This window comes from Propithecus coquereli, unplaced genomic scaffold (assembly GCF_000956105.1).
Source record: "Propithecus coquereli isolate 6110/MARCELLA unplaced genomic scaffold, Pcoq_1.0 Scaffold42, whole genome shotgun sequence".
NCBI classification, from domain to species: domain Eukaryota; kingdom Metazoa; phylum Chordata; class Mammalia; order Primates; family Indriidae; genus Propithecus; species Propithecus coquereli.
In genome coordinates, this window is record NW_012149952.1 from 8,597,508 (window position 1) to 8,614,071 (window position 16,564).

General features: G+C 40.9%; 1 protein-coding gene across 2 annotated transcripts in view; it reads right to left on the bottom strand.

Moving 5' to 3' along the window:
• Positions 1 to 16,564, bottom strand: part of HS6ST2 (heparan sulfate 6-O-sulfotransferase 2) — a 282,979-nt gene that overhangs the window by 41,037 nt on the left and 225,378 nt on the right. The window lies entirely within an intron of this gene.

Sequence of the window (16,564 nt, forward strand, 5' to 3'; positions counted from 1 at the left end):
TATTTCCAGATGCTGACTTCTCTGCAATTCATGTTCAGTTCTGAAGCTGCTGACTTTTAGTGAAGTATGTGGATGCCAAATGACTTCTAAAAGTCTTTGGGAGATACTATCAGATGAATTAATAATTTTCACTCATAATGTTACATGGGAAGGCTGTGAATTCAGATATTCTTTCAGGAGAAGCACCACCTGCTTCATGAGTAATTGAATTTAAATCTCCACCTTCAATAACTCCACAGCTTATGTCAAACCTTGGAAACAATTACGAAATAAATCACAAGGAAGGTCTGTTTAATCTCATCAGGTTAATAAACCCAGACAAATTAATCACCTAAAGGTAAACAAAAAGGAATAATTGATTGGAGTCTTCTTGATTACTTTATTCTATTTCCTTTATCAAACTATTTTACCATTATCTTCAATTCAGCCGCTCTGCCTTGAAATTATTACTTTACTTCATTTTCAGATTTCCATGGAAACCAATTCAAAGCCCTTCTCTCCAACTGATGATGTGTGGAATTATTTATCCTGATTTCATCAGAAAGATTTTTTTGTTAGTAAGATCTACGTCAGCAGAATCTTTTATAAAAAGTGAAGGTAAAAAAGAAAGAAATGCGTATCATGGCTTATAATGTGTATAATAGAACCTTCCAATGGCACAGAATATTGACTCAGAAAATGTCAAAGAGCTTTCTCGATATTGATGAACCTTTTAAGTACCTCTGAAATAGGTGTCTGCAAAGTAGCTGTATTTATATGCAGGGTGGGCTGGGGGTTTCGCAAAAGATATTCTGCCACGCACCCATCAGTTTCAAATGAGTACATGGATGTGATTGGAACAAGAGATAATCATGGGTTCCTGGTGATTGCAAAGGTAATAAAGATGTGTGTAGGCACAGATAAAGGCTGTTCAGGAAGAATCAGACAGATAGTAACAGTTCCAGTAGTTATCACTCAGCATCTAGAAGGTCCCAAAAGCAGCTCTTTGAAGTGGGAGACACCCAGGCGAGCTCTGATTCTGTTGCTGGGTGGGTAGCCCTGAAGAGAGTGGGCACACATTCCACCCCAGAGGAGGTGGCAGAAACAGGTTGGGATGAAGTGCTGGGATTCCTGTTCAGTGTAAGGACCATTTCTCTGTGCTGCTCACAGACTCACCAGAATGTGAGTCACATTATGACTTCCTGGCAAAGGATATTTTAGGGACCTGGGACGTGGGACCATACCAGCTATCCTGTTTACCAGAACCAAGCTTGGAAACTAAGCAATAATACTGAACAATTAAACAAAAGACTCTAACTCAGAAGAATTCAAAATTGTAGCTTTCAGAAGTTAGTGCAGCCTAATGCAAAGGACGCAATACGTTATGTGTTGCCAAATACAAGTGGGTTTCTACTTCCTCACTTCCACACCCTGGTCATTGGCCACTGAGCCTTCCTCCTCCTAGACCCTCTCACTTAAACAGTAGGCAGTGGGAAACTTGACTGCACACGTTCAGAAACAAGGGATCCTTTGATGTGTCTCCTGCACATTACTAGGCTCAGAGCATGTGGTCATTTAACTCTTGTGAGTCACTAGGCTCAGGCATCCACGTGCTTTTGAAAAAAAGTACACCCATCCCCAGCGCTAAATTCCCACATCAGGGCCCTCCATAATCTGCGTTACAAGTGACCCATTTAAACTCAATGCATGGCATTGTGGGGCATCAGGGAAAGCTGGCAGCTGGCGGTGGCAGCCTTATTATTGTTAACTGCTGCTCTGGAGGGCGAGTGGTCCTGGAGCAGTAGTCCTTTAAAAGATAGGAATAAAGACCCCTCTGACTTCCTGCCAAATCCTGCAAATGCGGCTGGCTCTGCGGAGAATAAAAACAAAAACATTCCCAGGAATAAATCACACAGTGAAGGTAAATCACATAAGTACCAACACTAGGGGTGAAGGTAATATCAAATAACTCAAAATTTTTGTTCTGTGCAAATTACAGACCCATTAACAGCGGCACAATGTTTCTGAAAGTGGGGGTAGGGGGACAAGAAGAACTTGTGGCGGGCTTAGATCCTAAGAGCTTAATTTCGTAGATATACTAATGACTTGTACAGAGAGATTTGCTGAACATTGACGGGCAAAGTCCTCATTCCTGCCCAAAGGCCCAGGCTGGGTAGATAAACCTGGGCAAGATGTTGTAATTCTGAAACCTTGAGACAGAAGGAGATCTAAAACAATGATGTCAGGGACCCTGAGTTTTCAAGAAGTGCTCCATGAGAGATAAAGAGAAAATACTGCAGCTGTAGATGGCCTGGGAGCCCCAAAGATCTGGAAAGACATGGGTCAAACACCCAAAGATTAAGATACTGCCAAAAACCTCCGTCACTGAAACATCTGGAAATCCCAGGGATTTACAGGAATAAACCCTGCCTATTTCTAGGATATAAATATATAATTTGGGGTATACAAGACTGGTGAGGGGCCACCTTGAATTAGAGTTTCTAACCTACATATCTGAAAGAGCCGTATCCCAGTTGTCCTCCTTTTGATCTGTCTGTTTCTAGAACACCTGTCAAACCTCTTCACTTTCATCTCTTCTTTGAGTTGTAATCTCAAAGACTGTGGCCTGAAATCCCTGAGGGGACGGATCCAGTCTTCTTCCACCCCACCTGGGTAGTGTCCTCTTCTTTCCTCCCTCCAGTGCCTCAATAACCAAGCCTCATCAAAGGCCTATGAAAATAATTCCAGGTGAGGTTCTGATAGGAAAAGTTAATGAGAGCCAGCCCTCCTTCTGTCTACCTGATCAGCTGTGTCTATCTATCAAGAAAATCTTTTCCCACAGGCTCCATAAATGCCTCCAACACTACAAATGTGAAAAAACAATCCTGTGGTATTATGCACAGTGTATTCAGGTAGGAAAACTGTGACTAACTAAACTCTTCAGCATTTTCAGTGTTTTTGATTGAACAATTTGATGCTGAAATGGTATCCAGTGTACTTAAACCAAAATAGCAATCAGATCCACTCTGATCTAGATTTTTCTCTTAGGTCAGAGAGGTACTTGTGGGAGAATTTAGTGGTTTAAAACACACTCTACTGACTTTCTTGATGCAAGAACTTCTGCATTTCCTATAGTACTTTGTATGCTCTTTTTGGAATTAATTCATCTCAGACCCATGAAAAATAGTTGTGCTGCTGCAACTACAAGAGTACTGAAATTTTAAAAATTAATTTTCCGGGTCCTAAGAAATTGAAATTGTATTTCAGAAAAGAGGGCTGGGAGATAATACTTATTGTCTACATATTTTGTATTGTCTACATATGTTTTAGCATGTGGTGCTTTATAGTGTTGCTTTTATTTTATGGTTTGTCAGTCTTTCCAACTAGCTTTTAGTTGGGCACTCAGAAAACACTTGTTGAACAAATAAATCAAAAAGCTGCATGTGGACTCAGTGGAAAGAAGTGTCATAACTATTATATCAATGTTTGGCATGGGCGTGAGAGAAGGAAGGAGTAACCCATGTCACATATCTTCCATCCATGCAGAGGAATGCTCTGGGAGAACTGGATTCTAGTTACTGATGGTTGATCATCATGTGCATCGCAAAAACAGGTGAGTTTAGAAAGGATTCTCCAACAAGCTGGCTTGGATGGTTGAATAGTGCCTCTGAATAATAACAACAAGGCTATTGCATTCACATAGCTCTTAATGTTTCCTAGTGGCTGTTTTTGTAAGTGATAACTGAGATGAAACCCAGGCTATTGCAGAGGAGTTGTTTCAAGTTTTTTTAGGGGAAATCATGGCTACTTTTTGTTTCCTAAACATAACTTTTGGTTGGCTTCTGAATGCTCCCAAGCTGAGAAAATGCACTTACAATGTATAGACTCTCCCAGGGATAGCAGCTCATCTAGTCTGCCTTCCACACAGGTGCTTGAGTCCCCTCTACAACAGATACACCACGTGAGCATCTTTTGAAAAGCTTTTAAATCATGATTGCTTCCCCATAAAAGCCTGCTTTTCTCTTTTCCAAGAGGCTCCCGTTTCTGAAGTATTTTTGCCCTTGTTCTGTTACTGGGCAAGACAGCTCTTCAAATATTGATTTCCTTTAATTAAAGCTGATGAGACTTCTGTATTTCATTTTTCTATCTTGTTAGGTTATGTCCTGAGTGGTTTCCTTTCTTTGCTCCAAACTTTTTCATTTTCATTTCTTTTACTTGAGGTGTCTGAATTAGAGTCCTTACCCCATTAAGCATCCTCTGCCCATTATCTGTGTTTCTGTTCATCATCTAGCAAAGAAAGTTCAGTTCACTAAGATGCGCTTTTCTTTAGCTTTCTACCCTAATTTCCCTTTGCCTAACTATGGATAATGACTGAGGATTTTAGAGGAGAAGGGAAAAGCTCATCTTTATTGCTATGAAGCCCGGTGTAACTATGATCTCTTAGAAGCAACCTCATAAGTTCAAAGCTTTTATTCAGGAATCCCAGTTTCTAATCCCAGCTGCCAGCAAGGCATTTAACTTCTTGCTGTCTTAGGCTTCTTATCTATAAAGCAGAGGGAATTAAACTGATCAGGTAAACCATTCACAGAGAAGCTCGCAGTTACTTTGTAATTACAAAACTCTTGGAAAAGGCAGCCAGGGCACTCGCATTATCTTGCCCTCTCCCCTTCCATTAACTTTTCACTCTAAGAGCTCACCACAGGGTATCAGGGACTGGAGCAATGAGCTCATTGATTATTGTTGCTATTTTGCTCTCTTCACATCTTGGCACATGCTGTTTCTGTCCAGGGAGTGGCAGTCACATCCCCGAATGCCTCATTGGGATCAAGAAAGTACATGAGTCAGTTCCTAAATTATATTATTTTCTCATTTAAGCGTGGACCTTGGTTACACACTATCAGAGGCCAATGGAACTATGTTTTACAGTTATAAGTGGTATTGTGAAACTATTGTATTCACATCCAGCTCTGAGCTCCTCCATTAGATCAGGGTTGAGAAGCAAAAATCATAGTTCTGGGATTGGATGGTTTGTGGGTAATTGAGACCAAAATATGATGGGAGCCTCGGCTGGAATGGTAGTTACGGAGGTGAAAAGAAAGAAACCATGTCCAGCATATCAAAATAAAATATGACACAACTTGGGGGTTGACTACATCTGGGGAATGAGAATAAACTCTAAATGAAAGCTGCTGAGAAAGTTTGGAAGTTGGGTGACTGGGAAATGAATTTACTCTGCCAGTGAAAGAGACAGATTACTTGGGAGGGGGACCTGGGCTAGAGGAGATGATGATGAATTTGGTTTGGAGCATATCAAGTTTGGGTATCGATGGACAGTGTCTGGCAGGCAATTAGAGAGATGGCATTGGAGCTCAAGAAGACAGGGTCAGATGTACAGTCATTGCTCTGAAGTGGTACTCAAAGCCATGAAGATAAGTAGTGAGGCCCAATGGGACAGTGATCCATTGTGATTAAGGAGTGAATGTTTTGGGAGGCATCCATGCCAGAATCTGTTTCCTTCCACCCCAGTTTATGAGGATTTACAAGTGTGTTACAAAGACTTATACACCAGAGGTCCAAGTAAAAGAGCCTGAGCCAGTTAACTTAGTTATGTAGAGATCAATACTAAGGTTAATGAGGGAAAGTACAGGCTGTTCCTTGTGTGGGCCAGTGGCTTTCTTTATCCCATGCCCATAGCCTGCTTCTCCCCATTCTCCTAGCCCAGCCAGATTGTTGATTGATGACAAGGCGAGCTGGGTGCCAAAAGGTGGGTGCCAATTAGTGTCAACCGATTCCCATTCCAGAAACACCTTATGAGCCATGATCTTATAAACACCCATGCTCTTGTCATCTTGGTGTAAGGAGGACACCCTGGCACACAGGCAAAATTGGGCTTTAAACCTTGGCTTCGCTTACAGTTAACATCTTTCTTTTTGCTCCTCTTTACCAAGGACTAACCAAACATTAGAGACCTTACCTCTGATAGTATTAAAGTCCACTATTTTTCTGTATCATTCCCTTCCTTTTTCCTGTTCTCAGTCTCTGCACTGTGTCTCACTAACTGGCACCCTCAGCCACCCTCTCTTAGCATCCTGGGTGGTACAGGATGCCATAGCCTAGTAACATCACCACAGTTAGGATGGGAGCAACCTGTCTGAGAGCAAATCAAGGGATCTGTCCTTGAAGAGCCAAAGTGCCCCAGGCTTCCTGAGTTGAGTTTAGTGCATTAGGACACAAGTTAGTGACCTATGAACATTACCTTTCCCAAATTGCAGTAAGCTTTGGTTGTTAGCCCTAGCTCTGCAATTTACCAACTGAATCCTTTAATGTCTCTGTGTCTCAGTTTCCTTGTCTGCCAGTCTTCCTTCTTAAGGCTATTATATAGTTTTGAAAATTATAAAATATTAGCCAATTTATTCACTCAGAAAACATTTAATGTGTGTTGGCTGTATGCCCTTTACTTGCGGATACAATGATGAGTGTGACAAGGTTCCTACCCTCAAGTGGCCCAAAGCCTAGTGGAGGAGGAAAGCATTTTAACAGATACATAGCAAAGCAATGTACCAAGTGGAATAAACAAGTGTGAAAAAGTGCCAGGGAAATAAAACAGGGAACCACTGCCTATGCTTGGGGGAATCCAGGAAAGCAAAGGTAAAATTGAGTTACTATTATGAAAATTATGTTTCGTTTGTGTTAAAAATCTGTAAATCAGAAAGAAAACTCTGGGTTTTGAGAATTTTCACAAAACAGAATGAAATTATGCTTATCCTTAGTTTGAAACACTTATCTCCCAACAGTGGCCCATAGATTTAATGATACAATAAAGAACCTGGAGTATTTTTAAAATGCAGATGGTAGGGCTTGGCCCCCAGAGTTTCCTATTCAGTAGGTCTAGGATGGGGCCTGAGAATTTACAATTCTAACAAGTTCCCAGGTGATGGTGATATTGCTTGTCTGTGGCCCACACTTTGAGAACCACTGCCTCATAAGAAGCATGAAACAGCCATGCTTGGTGGACACTGAGAGAGAACAATCAGCTATATGCGTTTTCCCTGCTTTCCAGACAACATAATTAGAATTAGCTGGATGAAGTGGCCCCCACTGTAGGGCTCCTGAAGCAGGAGAGACAAGGATGAGTGTGACAAGGTTCCTACCCCCAGGGCAGCTGACACCCATCTCTGGAGAAGCTCCTCTTTCCTGAGAAGTGGCAATTACTGTGAACACTACAGAGTCGAACTCAATAGCAGGTGAGACAAAAATTGGATCTGACAGCATTAATTGAGCCCGAAGTTCTATTTACTGAAAATGATCTGGCATAATTAAAAATTCACAACTGAAGCCTAGTTGGTGAACATTATACATTAGGGAGTCCCCAGAGTAGGCCAGAAAAGTCTCAGTGAACTTTTCAAGAAAAGCCAAAGGAGCCAACTGCTTTGGCAGGAGTTAGCACATGGAGAAAAAAGAAGTCAGTCCATTTATTTCCAAGCGAGATTCTGACTTTATACTACAGAATGATATGAACCAATAATGCTGGCGGTGGGGAGAGATTCATTTCCTTTTACCTGGTGAATAATCACTTTGTTTTAACTTTCTATTGAATATGTTCTTATGGGATTTTCAAGAATGGCCACTCTGCCTGCACATCGCATATTAACTTCTTTGAGGACAAGGGCAAATTGTGTTCTTATCTGTTCGCAATGTCTCTTATAACATTTTTCACATAGAAGGTTTTCAATACCTGCTGACAGCCATACCTGATAAATTTGGTTTCTAACATGTTTATTGAATTGAATTAACTGACTGACACATTTTATGTTAGAGGTTTATTAAGGGGGTCATATGGCTTTGGTTTTTTGTTCAAATTACTTAGATCAGATCACCCTGCATGCCTATTGCAGAACCACTTCTGAGCTCCAGTGCCCACAGATATGAAACTCGAGTGAAAAAACAGTGGGAGCTAGCAACTTTGGAGAATGGCACTGCCAGACTAACTGGAGGCAGCCCTGGTGTTGTGGAAAAAGCTTGGGCACTGAAATCAGGCAGAGCTTGGGTCATAGTCTGTCTTTGTGGCAGCTGGAAGATGTTGGACAAGTTAGGTCATTGAGGCAGGGTTGGTCCTACCTAACTAAGACCTCTGATCTTGACACTGGGGCTTAGGGCACCAATTCTCTAGCTACATGTTGTTGTCCTAAGACAAAAGCATTCAAATATCTCCTTGTTGCTAAAATTGGTGTCTTAAGTGCTTTCTAAGGAGACAAATGTATCCAGGATTTAAAAGCGCATCTGGCTCCTTAGAAAAGAAGTAGAAGGGCCATTGTCAACAAGGTGTGGAAAATGCTTTCTGGGCAGCAAGGAAGGAAAAGTTCCCCCAAATTATGCTCCCATGTGTCTTGTTAACAGCGCTGAGCCTCTAAATCGGAATTTTACAATTTTCATTTAGATTTACAGAGGCAGTTAAAACTTGAAACTATTTTCATTTTTAAAACTGCTCAGGCATCACACATTTAGGTATCACACATTTGTTTGAATGTATGTTATTTCTAAGTAGGGTCTCCTTTGCAAATGTTATCTGTTCTATGATTGGTATAGACTACTTTTAATTTTCCTTTCCTAATGAAACCCAATAGTCAAGCTTCTTTCTGTTGTGTTGCAATTTGGAAAGCTGAGCATTATTTTAGTGTGCATGCTCACAGAAGATTAAAATTCTGACAATTCATGAAAACAAAGCACATCTTGTTCCATATTACCCACTAATCACTGTTGAATGCTAGGCCTTGTATAATTCATAACAAATACTTCTCTTCACGTACATCAGTTTTTAATAACAATCTAGTTAATCCCAAGACACTTCACTGGGCCAAAGACTGCGGTTCTTTATTGACCCCGCCCTAGACAAAGGAAAGACTCATAGAAATATGGAGCTGGAAGGCTCTTTAAAGATAGGAAAGTAAGGTCCAGAGAGAAGAAGGGATGTATCCTAGGAAAGTATCCGACAATGCAAGATTGACTTGATAGAACTTGGCAGGCATAAAGCACACAGGGCCATAGTCCCCATGGAGTACAGAACAAGGCAGGGAGGCTTGGAATCAAAGATGATGTAACACAAATGAATTGTGACTCTATTTGCCAATATAAGTAGTACAAGAAACATGGGCAGCCTTTTTGGGGTGGTATGTGGAAGGAGATGGCATGTTCAGTTTTGAGCTATGCTGAGTTTTGTGCACCTGGTGCCCCCAGTGAGATGTTTGGTTAACAATTGGATATATGGATACGGAACTTAGCTGGGTATAGAAATCTCAGTGAAAGAATGGTTTTCCAGACATTTGGGAGTCTGTGGTAGTTGAAACCCTTAGAGTAGAAGAGATTCCACAGGGAGAGTACGTAGCATGAGAAGAGAATAGCTCAGGAAGAACATTATGAAGTACAGGCCAGAGAGGAATAAGTGGGCTCCTGCAATCCAAGGGAAGAACTGGATCTGGGGGCATGAGAATTCCAATCGTAATACAATCATTTGCTGATTATATGATAAAACTGTCTTGGGTTTCTAACCACTACATGTTGCTTTCTCCTAGTGCACTTTCCTGATTAGTTGTGGTTTTTCATCACTCATGCTATCCTTTTATCACACCAAGGAGCCTTTAGATCACATGCAACCTGTTCTCATCAATTCCTGGCAAGGAGGATCTGAAATATGCTGAAGGAGAAATCTTGTGCCAAACAAATCCATAATTACAGGCTTTAGATATATTTTTTCAGTCTGGCCTTATTTATTGCAACAAAGGTCAATAAAACAAGAAACTGTTTTAGTGCCTCAACTAAATGCAGTAACTATACTAAAGTTTATGCAAATATGGCTACAATCTCCCAAAGAAGCAACTAATTTGCTTTTAATTATTTCTTCCTGTTTGTTTCCTCTATTATGTGAAAAATCATAAAGCGGCTCTCAATTTGGCTTCAAAACTTCAAGAAAATCTTGGCTCTGGTATAATCAGAATTTAAGTTAGTCTTATGACAAAACTCACTTGTTTAATACGTGGGAAGGCCTCGGCTTCCTGAGAGTCATGATATCATCTCTGTCACCTTTTTTGTAACATAGGATCTGGGCTTAGAAACAATGGTACTCTGGTTCTCCCCAGCCACTAAAAAACCAATTTCTTATTTAATAAACTCTTTAAAACTATACAAACCGTGTCCATCCACTTCTCTATAGTGAGCACTTCAATCACAATTCAAGACATCACTTCTTAGCTTAGAGAAAACGGAGAAATGTAGAAAACTACAGCAATAAAAACATGAAAGTCAGAACTGAAGCTTATTACTAAAAACATCCAAAGTCTAAATGAAATAAAGAGCAAAGTCTTTGCGGAGAATGTCCTCATTGCTGACTGGGAGCAGATGCTACTACGAGAAGGGCCTGTCCTATCTCTGACCTCCCTCAACCTTGGTGCAAAAATGGCTGTCTTCACTCTGTTACTGAGACGATCTGTGAAGGGATGCCCTAGGTGGTAAAACATATTAAACCATTCCCAGACCCCTCTCAGTGGAGGATGTATGGGTCTGGACAACTCAACGGTAAGTTTTACAGAATGATTCTATTTGAGATAGGCAGATAACTTAAGCTGTGAAGGGCTAGAACCTTCATTGGGGCTTAAGAATGTTAGTCCATCATCATACTCTAAGGAAGCATACCAGTCCTTCAGATTGCATCTCCAAGGAGAGGGCCCTGGCAGTAGCACAGAAGATTCCAACCAGGGAAAGCAGAGTTAGTACTTAAAGGGAAAAAGATGGTATCTATCTCAGGGAGATCCAGAATTAGGAGGAGGGGCACCCAGCTAGCTGCCTAAAAGGGATATAAACAATCCTTTGTGGCTTGGGGGCAAAAGAAATGGACTTTAAAATGCTGCCCAATGCTTATCCTGAAATTCTTAGAATTACGGATTTCTGTGACCTCATCTACTCTATGCTAATTAAGTTTTCCTTCTTTTTTATTTTTTCCAGAATGGTTTATTAAGGTTACCTTTGACATTCTTAGCTTATCTACAGTTTGTGGGAGGACAGTTCAGCTTGAAGTTTCAGAAACTCAAGGGGGAGATGAAACGCCAGTGGAAGAGTATGACTCTCTTACTCTCAAAAAGTTTTGCTGTTGTCGTTTCTTTTTTAAAATTTCCCTTAGGAGCTTTTGATCTACTCATCTCTTGTAGGCCTGAGTAGGAGTTTAATCTAAATTAATTAAGGGACATGTCCTTTACTACCCACTTACCAGGATTTCAAAACTCAAGGCACATTGTCCAACTGCCCATTGTTCTAGAGAAAGGTTATCCATGGCCTGTGGAAGACCATGGGCTGTAAGGAGCCAACAGACTTGCAGGCATGTGCCTTGACCCATCCAGTTTTGGTTTCTGGGCACAGTACAGAGCCTTTGTTTCCTGGAAATTCTATCTCTTCTGGAAGAGACTGTACCCTTCAAAAAATGAGCAGATAGAGCAGGATCAATTTTTAATTCTGTCAAGTGATGGCCACAAACTGAAAGCCAACTAAAACAATCAGTAATTGCTATACAGGTCAGCAATCCCAGTGCTGGAAGGTTCTGGTTTAAGTGGAAATTTCCTTCTTGATAGTTTTATACAACCAGTTCCAGAAATAAGATGAAAACAGAGAGATGCATGTTGCTCTATACCTCCCCCACTTATTCTGATATTTGGGGGCATTTAGAAATTACTATTCAAGATTAATATAGGAAAAAAGCATCAACTCTAGTGTGAAAATGGGAGCTGTGACTAACAACCCAGTTTATTCTAAGGAACACCAGGTCAGAGGTAGTAGCATGGGCCAGGGAGAACACATACTGGTATTAGACCATCACAGACTAGGCCAGAGCAATATTTTTTGTAATTTAGAACCCACCTATTACCCCAAATTTGAGGTAGCTTATCCTAAAGCACACATATAATATGACCTGGTGGGAAAACAAGATCAACAGAAAGATTTTAAAGGGGGAGACTCATTCTCAAAATCTTAAACAGCAAGATTACTGAAATTGAGTGTTGGGGTTAGCTCTGAGTTTCCTAGCAACTAAGGCCATAAGGGAAACATGCTGGGTAACAGTATTCTCAACTTGTGATAAAAAAGGAAGGGTATCATTTTGTCAGAAGAGTCAAACTTATTCCTGATGCCAAGTCTAAGAAGCACCAATTTTACAGGAGATGTAGAGGCATTCTCCACAGGACAGTGTCTTTTATATGTGTATAGTAACAAACTTTTTAAAAAGCCAAATTGATTGGAGTAAAATTTTCATTCAGTAAAATTCACCCATGTTTACCTTTTTCATAGCAGCTGAAGATAACATGTTACAAGGTAAGCCAGTGACAGCTAGGCTAATGTGGCACAGGGGCAGCCTTTCTAGTGGTCTAAACTGATCCTGGGGAAGAGGTGAATTTGCACCAGAGACATGAATTTGAACACAGGCTTTAGTGCAGTGGTGCCCCAAACCATGGCTCATTGGATAGCAGGAAGGATTCCTCCCACTGGATCATCATGTGTCAGTGGATTTGGGGCTTTCCTTGGCAGCCCCTTCCCTAGCACAGCTCATCTGCCTGGATCCTGTCCCTACATGAGCAGTTGTATCTGCTGTCGACATCCTTTGTGGAGCTAGGGAGACTCGGCCAAAGGCTGCAGAGAATCACTCTCCTGATCTCCCTTGCCCCTCTTTGTAATTATTTGTTCAGGACTTCTGGGATGTTGTGCTCTTGTCCAACTCTAGCACCTGTTCTCTTTTACCATCATCTGCTTCCACTCTCTACAATTCTCCTTCTATGCCTCCTATCAATTCCTCAGGAAGCTGTTCCTCAGAGCAGGGCATTAGGTCATCACCTGAACTGTAAATCCAATGATTCGATCTCTTTGCAGACTTGGAGCCCACTTTCTTTTTCTTTCTTGTCCATAGGTTACCAAGGAACAGAGTAAAGAAGTAAATATTTTTTCCCAAAGTTATATTCACCTATAATCAAAGGGGACACAAAAAAGGCACCAGAGCAAAGAAAGAGGCTCCCTCTCTCAAGACCTTAACAAATTAAAACTCACATTAATTAATTCTTTGGCCCTTTAATTGCTCCTAGATTAAATATACTGAGGTGATTTTTCATTCTGACCCAGGTTGTCACAAGCTCAATAATTCACGTAGGGAATTCTGACATCACGTACTTGGCCCTGCTTGTCTATGGAGTCAGAAGGAGTAACTCATTAGCAAGTAAGAGATATTAATTAGACTTTTGTAGATTTACACTCATGAAAGATGCTAGCTCCATCCAGATTGTTGGAAGGGGAACCATGCTCAGAGTTACTTGGCAAATGAGGAATCAATGTAGGCGGTGTGACAAAGTCTTGAAATGGATCTTTAGCAAGCCCACTAGGGACTATATTATACCCAGTGCATGCTGGTCCTCTCAAAGTTGTCACCTGGAGAGTCTGTATACAGATTCCAAAGATACCGCTGGCTCTCACAACATTTCCAGAGCTTTTCCCTGGGAACTGCCTTCATAGATAGTTATGAGCCACATGAGAAATATCATTCATGATGGTGTAGTCGCATCTCAATTTTGGCCCCAATTATAGGACCTAGCCTGATCATCCAATTAGTACATCATAATTACCTTCTGATGACTGACTGATTCCAAAAATCCAGTCCACCCTTAAAGAACAAAGATATCTCCCAACTAAGCAGAGTCAAGAGCACACGCTATAGCTGTCCAATGTAGTAACCAATGTAGCAACTTGGAAAGGTCGAATATGTTGAAGAAATCAGCACCCTTTTCCATATATCAGCTCTGCCATGTTTGTTACAAACAAATCTATTGCATTCTTTTATTCACTATAGTACTTTGTCATTATTCTGCCTTTGAATAGGAATGAATCTTACTGCTAGTATTCCTAGATAACTTCTGATGAATTTTCTTAGTAGATATGGGTGAAAGAACCAGGTACCAAGCTGAAATGCAACCCCCCCCCCTTTTTTAGCTCCTCCCAGCATATGATCTTTCACTGACTTCTCCAATGGAAAGGTTCTGCTGACAGGTGAGAAAATGGATTCATACGTCAGTGCCTTCAAAGGTCCATTAAATATAACATTATTAAAAAGCACATTAACTATCCTAACCAGTATCAGACAACAACCAGGGAAGTACAGGAGTTTGAAGACTAATGCAGAGTCTCAGGATGCCAAATGCAAACGTAAATCACAACCCTCACTAATTAAAACTTTGGCCCTTTGATTGCTCCTGGATTAAGTTCACAGGGGTGATTTTTCATCCCTGCCTGGGTTGACACAAGCCCAATAATTCACTCTGGCATTCTGACATCACTTGCTTGGCTCTGCTTGTCTATGAAGTCAGAAGAAGTATCTCATTAAGGAGTGAGAGATATTAATTAGACTTTTGTAAATAGCAACTCTGTACGATGCTAGCTCCTGATTTTATCTAGATTGTTGAGAGGAGTGCCACATGGAGAGTTGAAAACTGGGGTTCTTGTTCTAAGCCATCACGCCAGTCCACCAATTGATTGTTATACCCTGGTTCACACAAATGAAAAATGGGGTAAAAATAATGCAATCCTGCCACCTGATTTCACAGAGAGTCATGATGCGGATAAATGATAAATGGCAGAGTATAATAATATTAATTATTTTATAATAAAATGTGATGATTCTGGTTTTATACTCATAGCAGTATAGGCCTTATTGTACAAGTTCACAGCTCAGATCTACTGTTGTTTCAACAATAACCCACTTACCACCTGTTGTGGGCAAAACACTGGTGATACAAAGATATATCTATTACATGCTCCCTACTCTCAAAGAAATTACTGAATTATAATAATGAATTCTAGGACACTCCGATGAGCCCTCTTCCTTGCCTCTTGAAACTCAGTCATGGAACATTTAGGAGAAATAAAGAAATTATTATTCCACACCAGGCTGGCTATATGCAGCCCTTATAGACCAACAGAAGATCTCTGTCATGCCCACTGTATTCAGGGCTTTCTCTTCTTTGACAGTCTTGGGCTTCTTTGCCCTGTTGCCTGGATGCCCTCTATCCACTTGTCATCCTCCTTCTCTGGGCCATCTGGACTAGAAGCTGAGGCCAAGTGTCTGGGGGAACTCAACAGTAGGGGAAGGAGGAGGGGTTTTGATGGACCCTCCAACGTACTACTTTCTCCTGGGAAAGGGCATGATGATGAAAAAGGAGAGCCAGAGAGCCAGAGCTCATTTGGATGTATACGTTCTGCTATGTTAAAGCAGCAGCCTCATTACCTTATAGTGTTGCTTGGCTTAATGAAGGTCCTTGCTGAATGAACAATCATGCCTAGAGGCAATATGAACACTCTGGTCCCACGAAGGACACTCTTTCAGCTGCTGAGGGAGGGAAGAGTCAATGGAGTGTGATGGATGATAGATCAATACTCCTTTGAATGAATTTCATCATAAGTGACACTCCTTTGGGATAAGAAAGGGCTGACTAGAAATCATTCAAGGTTATCAGCTATACGATAGTTTCTAGAGTATTCAGGTGAAACATTTGGAACTTAAACCAGTGGACATGCAAAAAATCATGATGAAAGCTGCATTGTCTGTAACCTGGCCAAACAGAAGACACCAGTCAACATTTTCGATAATCCTCATACAAATCTTCAGTCTAGCAACCAGACAACAACTGATAGCTCTGTTTGATTTCAGAGAAGCCTCGTGAAATACAAATTTAAGTTGTTTCTGATGATTTTAGCAGAGCAGAGAAACCAGGGGATGGGGGTGAGGGGAAACTTTCTCCTAGACTCCACAAAAACCCAAAGCAAGAGAGCTTTGAAAACTCATGAAAAATGTCAAGATCTCCAAAACAAAATGTAATTGGAAATGTAAGGTCATAATGGTATGAAACTATTGATTCAAAGTATAAGGAACTAATGGGAAAATTACAAAGTATAGTACTCATTAAAGTAATCTAGTTCGAAGAGGCAGTGATGGAAATCTGAAGCTCAAAGGCCCTTAGCCCTCTTAGCTAGCAGAATAAATTCAAGGAGGCACAGAATTCATCCTTTTTTTTTTAGATCTAAGCTGCAGCTAATACAGGTGCTCATAAGAGGCAGAAAGCAAAAACCCGCCTTAACTATATGGGCTTCAATGACAGCTAATCGATGCAAAATATGTCTTTAAACTGCATGAGAAATGATTCATAGCTTGAATCCCAACATGGAAAATGTGTCCTTCCTGACCTTCCAATGCTGCTCCTCAGCCCCTTCATTTACCTCGTGGGCATCTGTCCCAAGCCAGGATCAACTCTTCCTTCATCCACAGTGAAGAGATCCAGAGAGAAGCTTTAGGTAGTATTTAAATTCCTATTTGAATTCCATTATTCAAAAATGCCCTTGAAAAGCCTGGCTTGGTATGGCACTTTGGTGGGAGATGCCACAAGGAATAGATAAGTAATTAGCCAGAAATCGGTACAAATAACTGCCTGTCTCCACAGCCTGCCTAATAGGAAAGCTGTTGCTGGAGAGGTATTAGAAATTAAAATCTACAGCTTTTTTTTTTTCTAAAATC